At 40.0% G+C, this 6,498-nt stretch overlaps 1 protein-coding gene and 1 pseudogene across 1 annotated transcript in view; one reads left to right on the forward strand and one right to left on the reverse strand.

The window, feature by feature from the left end:
• The window catches only part of Ccser2 (coiled-coil serine rich protein 2), a 190,698-nt gene extending 184,232 nt beyond the window's left edge, over positions 1-6,466 (reverse strand). Inside the window, exon 1 of the mRNA XM_008835582.3 lies at positions 6,289-6,466. The gene's annotated coding sequence lies outside the window, so the exon portion shown is untranslated. The remainder of the gene's footprint in view (positions 1-6,288) is intronic.
• Positions 3,615-3,923, forward strand: LOC103736139 (annotated as a pseudogene).
• Positions 6,467-6,498: the final 32 nt, after the last annotated feature.

The following is a 6,498-nucleotide window of genomic DNA, read 5'->3' on the forward strand; positions in this document are numbered from 1 at the left end:
GTTAGAAACCAAAAGAAGAAACAGGAAGCCACAGGATACTGAGAAAAGCATGGGGGTAGGAGGGTTATCAGTACCAAGAGAAATATCACATGAGTAACACACAGGGCACATAACCAGAACCGTCTGTAGCCCAGGATGGCATTCCAAATGCTGATTGTGCTAATGCTCCCTAGGCGCTCTTGCTGGTGGCTCCCTCCATCCTCCCACAGCAGTCACATCCCAGAGCTTTCTTTCTGGCACACTCTTTTGCTTTGGGCGGTTTGGTATTTCTCAGAAGTGTCTTGCCCTCTTCCTGCTGCCATGTTATCCAGCATGCACTCACACTTCTACTCAGCCCTTATCACTAAGAAGCACACACTAACTAATAGGGGTTAGATGTGTCACAAAGTTAGCCATATTCCATCACAATCAGAGCAATGGAAAAATGTGACAGTGCTACAGCTTACCTGCATGTCATTACACTACTCGGTTCTTTCCAAACCAACACATTCCCTTTCTCTTATAAAATCAGTTACTAGGTCTTTTATCTTTCCAGATATACTCCTGATCGCCACTTCTACTTCTGAATTCAGAATTCATTTTTCATATGATCTACTTCAATTACACCCTATGAGAAACACAATTCAATATATTCCTATACTAGTGTTTTAGCCATCTCCCTAAGAGATAGCAGGCTATTTTAAGACCAACAATCCTCAAGGATGACCCTCCAGTCATGTTCACATTGAGCTACTAACCAACAGGAAATGTAAACAGCAGGAAGATTTCATGGATTATTGGTTTTCCTCAAAAAAATATAGTTTCTTCCCTAGGCCTAAGAGTTAGTCCTAAACAATAAGATAACAAAATATACTTTTGGATAGTGCCTTTTAAAAAGAAGACAATGCTTCAGTTCCATTTCTTGCTACAACTACCTATGTTATCTTTAGCAGATCCCTTTACATCTCATTCATAAAATGAGGCTAGGAAGGACCAGACCTGGTGGCACATGCCTTTAATGCCTTTAGTCCCAGCACTCAGGAGGCAGAGGCAAGTGGACCTCTACAGTTCTGCCAGGTCTACAAAGCTAGTTCCAGGTCAACCAGAGCTACCAAATGAGACGCTGAATCAATCACTCAATCACTCAATCAATCAATCAATATAATGGCTACAAAGAATCTACCTTTTAAGTGACTATGAGGAGTAAGAAACTCCATGTATATCTGGTATCTATTGTCCTAGGCTATCTTATCTATTTAGAATGCATCCCTTCCCAAAGAGAGCAGATACCAAGGTTTTGGTTTTATATATGTATATATATTTGTGGTTTTTGAGACAGGATCTCCCTGTAGCACCAGCTGGCCTGGAATTCACTATGTAGACAGGCTAGCCTCAATCTCACAGACATCTGCCTGAATTAAAGGCATGCACCACTATGCCCAAAGGTTCCATGTATTTTTAAACAATTAATCAAGTTAAATCAGAAATAAACTCTTGATCAACCCTAAACTAAAAAATACTTTCATCAATACATAACATTCATGAAATTCTGGGGTTGTCTAAATTTTACCATAATTTTAATATGTAATAGATTTACTATTATTTTAAGCAGTTAACAAATTCATAATTCTACTTTGATAAATACCAAAAATTGTAATTCACATAAACAAAAGTTCCTCAAAGTATTAGATAATATGTAAAGGTGAAAAGGGTTGTAATTCTAAGGAGTCAGGGAATCCTCATGCTCGATGTTCTGATTAATACTCTTTTTTCCATAATTCATCTTTCAAAAGTAAGTACAAGCCTGATGCAGTTGCTCAAGGCTTTATTCCCAGCACCAGAGAGGCTGGGATAGGAGAACGGCTCTAGAAGCTTAATAAAATCAGGGACTGGAGAGATGGCTCTGCAGTTAAGAGCACTGGCTGCTCTTAGAGAGGACCCGGGGGGGGGGGTCACTTCCCAGCACTGATATGGTGGCAAACAACTATTGGTAACTGCAATTCTGGGGGATCCAATGTCCTCTCCTGGCCTCAACAGGTACTACACAACACAGGTTTACTTACATTCATGCAGGCAAAACACACATACACATACAATAAAAATAAAGAAAATATGCATCAGAAATTGAAGTAAAACCATAATCAAATCTCACAATTAAAAGACAAAAATCACAAAATGTTTCTTAAAAGTCACTAATTCTAATAAAATTGAAAAGCTACCAAGCCTTGAACACTGAAAGTAGTCAAGCAAGCCAGGTGTGGTAGTGCATTCCTATAATTCCAGCATGTGGGAAGGAGAGGAGGAAGAGCAGGAATTCAAGATCATCCTGGGCTACATGAGAGCCTGTCTCAATAAATAAATATAAAAAATGAAAGTAACAAAAATAAGTTATGGTGTTAATGCTAATGAAAATTAGAAAAATATTTCAGTCAATTTATGAGCAAACAACAAGCTTACTAATTGCTAGATAGCAAATACTCATACCTCTTTTTTAAAAAAAACAAATCTTTTTTTTAAAAAAAAAAAAGATTATAAAAACGTGATAGAATTGGTCAATCAAACTCTGCTGGAAAAAGCGTAAATAGGTACCTTTCAAAAGTTAGTAACAAGAGTTCTTGGAATTGATAAACTATTCCTCCCCTCTGATACTGTAATTCCCCTCATGGGCCTTTAGCCTACAGGAAAGTAGATGAAATCACCGCAATATGCTAAGTGCAGAATGTATGGTATACTATAAATCAGTGAGGAGCAGAAGGATGAAATGCATGAACATGAATTCGGAGGTATGTTAGGGAGGAAGCAAGTATAAGAAGCAAGTAAAAAATAACTTATTTGACTTTATTTCTTCAACCCTTATACCATTTGTAAAATAAAAGGCCTTTGGGAATTGGTCAGGCCCACCACATTAAATGCATATCTCAAAACTGACTTTTTAGAGGCATAAAATTACAATCATCAATTTTTTGTCCCCAAAAAAGTATCACATAGGAGTAATCAGAGCATCTCTTTTCACACACAGAAAAGCCATACATGTAATTTCAGCCATGCCATTAGCCAGCTGCAACCCTATTACATCAAACTCTCATTTTACCTTCAAAAGGAAACTGTGGGATATCCATATGGTGATCAAAGGCCCCCAACACCAAAGTATAAACTACAGCCCAGTGGAACAGTAAAGGCTGGGTTTCTCCTATTTTCCCAAATGAGGTATCATGTTTCTGAGTCACTCAAGGCTCTAAGTACTTAGGAGTGGCAGCTAAGGATCAAAGAGGAGGAAAGTACAAGCAGATCTGCTCCACTAAGCAGTCAGTGAGAAATACACAAACATGAGATCAGGAGTTGAGATGAAGGTGATCTTGCACAGTCTTGGGCAAGTTGCGTGCTTTTTCAGGTTTTAGTTGTTTAATAGCAAAATGTTTTGAGATGAACCAAATAACTTGCTAATTCTTTCAAGTTTAGTATCTCCTGGTATAACAGACTCCTTTTCTAATAAATACTCAATTCTCTCACAACCCTCATTCAGGTGGTAAAACATTTATAAGATATAGAAGCTTTTTCACATGTCCCTGGACCGGACTATAGGTCTCTCCTTGCAGCGGCGCGAGACTAAAGTCTGGGCTGCGGTGGCCGGAGTCATGGCTGGACAAGCATTTAGAAAGCTTCTTCCGCTGTTTGACAGAGTACTGGTTGAAAGGAGCGCAGCTGAAGCTGTCACCAAAGGTGGCATTACGCTTCCAGAAAAATCTCAAGGAAAAGTACTGCAAGCAGCAGTAGTAGCTGTGGGATCAAGCTCTAAAGGAAAGGGTGGAGAGATTCAACCAGTTAGTGTGAAACTTGGAGACAAAGTTCTACTCCCAGAGTACGGAGGCACCAAAGTAGTTATACATGACAAGGATTATTTCTTATTTAGAGACAGTGACACTCTTGGGAAGTATGCAGACTGAAACCTCTGTTGAAATGGCATCACACAAAGCTGCCCATTCCACTAAAGCTCTGATATATTTCATCATGTAAATAATCTTCATGCCTCCCTTTTATAATAAACTGATGATATCTAAACTGATGACATCTGTTGTCTGTTGTCTGTGAAATCTAGTTTTCCCTGTACTGCTATGAACATTTCCAAATAAAATAATGTAAATGAAAAAAAGAAAAAGAAAAGAAATAGAAGCTGGGCATTGGTGATTCATATGAAGGCTGAGTAGGAAAGTTTGAGGACAGCCTGAAGAACCTATTGAGTTCCAGACTAGCCTGGGCTACAGCAAGACTCTCAACAAAACAAAACAAGAGAGAGCAAGAAGGCTCAGTGGGTAAAGGTGCTTGCTGACACCTGATGAACTGAGTCTGAACCCTAGAATCCACAAGTTGGAAAGAAACCCACTTGTGTAACTGACCTATACGCACACCAGGGCATACACATGCTGTGGCACTGGCAAAAAAAAAACGAATGAATGCAATTTTTAAAAGATTTGGATTTAGGATTAGGAAAAGGGCGTACAAAGTGAAAAAATTTGATCATCAGCTAGGCAAGGTGACACAGCCTTTCGGAAGGTAAAGGCAAGTGAATTTCTGAATTCAAGGCCAGCTTGGCCTACATGTCAAGTTCCAATACAGCCACGGCTACATAGTGAGACCCTGTCTCAAAAAAATAATTAAAAATCTGGATCATATTCCCATCTCTGTCCCTTTCTGCGCACATGACCTTGAGCAAATGACTGCACCTCAAAATAAAGTTCTGGAATGAGTGCGGACGGAGCCAGCCATTATCATTACCAGCCATACCCCCTCCTTCCTCCATCATAAAGTAGACTGGCTTTTTTCCATCATAACTAGGATTTCATTCCTAGCCAGTAACACTTTTTACTTCATTCATGGACAATCAAAAGTATCTAGTAATGGTATTATTCTTCTAAGTTCTCTGGTGCTAAAGGACAATCTAAACAGTTTGCTTATCTTCAATCTCAAGTCAAGCCTAGAACCATTCCTCAAAAATGCATTCTGTAAATACATCTTACCACTATGTGGTAGAGCAGCAAACTTAAGAAGAAACTCCAAAGCCTGGGGAGACAAGCAGATAAATCAATTGGCAAGGTAACTGTACAATGTGAGAAATGCTGCTGGATCAGTGACTATAAGACAGATGGGGTGCCCAGTATTCAAATGTGATAGTGAGGGAATGAGGGCAGAATGCTTACTACAAAGACAAGAATTTTTGACAGAGGCAACAATGTAAAACTACAAAGGAAGATGCCATCTTCTGTGAACTGCCTAAGGAAAGGGTAGGGATAGTGGGTGAGATTATCAACACTGACTTTTATAAACATAGACTAAGTCACTGAAGGACTTCTAAGCCTGAAATCAAAGTTCTCTTCTTTCCCAACACAGTAAAAGGTGTAAGTCAACAAGCAAAGATTCTACCTGTGGAAAGGCAGAATCAAAAATAATGCGGTCCTGCTCTCGGGATACCTTCTGGTTCTTTCTTGCTACCGCAGTGCTTAAGTAACAAGACAATACAAATTATAGCTAATGGGTTGGAAAAGGTGTCTAGATTTTTAATCTAGAGATTATCTGAGGTCAATATTGTTGAGAACACTAAAGAAAACCACCATATAAGTAAAGAGTAATGCACATTAATAAATTAAGAGACACAGGCATTAAAAATGTCCAGAAAGCCAACAAACCATTGAGCAATGTTTACATCCTTACCATATATGGCTTACAAATTATTTTGTGCTTAATCTTTTACGGTAAATTTGGTTAAAGTTTATTTAGTCTAAATGATACTGCTTTTTAAAAAAACTCAAATGACTATATGCCATTAATACTTTAATGTTCTAGGCGGAAAAATCCATTTTCAAAAGACCATTCTGCAAAGTCCCATGTTAATTTTCTCTCTTAAGAGTGCAACAGGACATTCCAAACTGGAACCACGAAGAGTCTGTGTACCAGTAACTTCCACACTGCCAAGGCCTGCTCTAAGAACAGAAAGCCTAATTGGCTAGGGAGCCTGCATGGATGAATTTGCAATTACTGAAATTCAAAGTCACGCTCTATCGCCAACGACCACCTCAAGAGACATTCCTCCTTTTACTGTCAAGAAAGTGGGTACGTTTAAAAACTGCAAAAATTGCATATGTCAAAAAGAGAGGAAAAAAGCATCTGACCCCACAGCAAGGTGTCACCCACCAAAGTTCTTTCTCAAGATGTGTTTTAGGGTGTGTCTTTGTTTTGGCTCAGTGAATTAAAAAAAAAAAAAAAAAAAAAAAAGCCACCACGCACACATGCATTCAGGGAGCGCCGGTACTTTACCTCATCACCGAGAGCATCCCGGCTCGGAGAGCCCTAGGCATCGCGGCCTCGCCCTGATTTCCCGCGGCAGGAAGGCGGCTGCCCTGGCGGCCCGGCCCCCGTAACTGTCAGCCCTCCAGGCAGGGGGCGTCCGGCCTCCCCCTCGGGCGGCTGGCGAGCACCTCGGAAGGTCGCCCCGGAGCGCAGACGGCCCGAGGGCGCCCCGCGTCG

This window comes from Nannospalax galili, unplaced genomic scaffold (genome assembly GCF_000622305.1).
Source record: "Nannospalax galili isolate Female #2095 unplaced genomic scaffold, S.galili_v1.0 scaffold57, whole genome shotgun sequence".
In the NCBI taxonomy this organism is placed as follows: Eukaryota; Metazoa; Chordata; class Mammalia; order Rodentia; family Spalacidae; genus Nannospalax; species Nannospalax galili.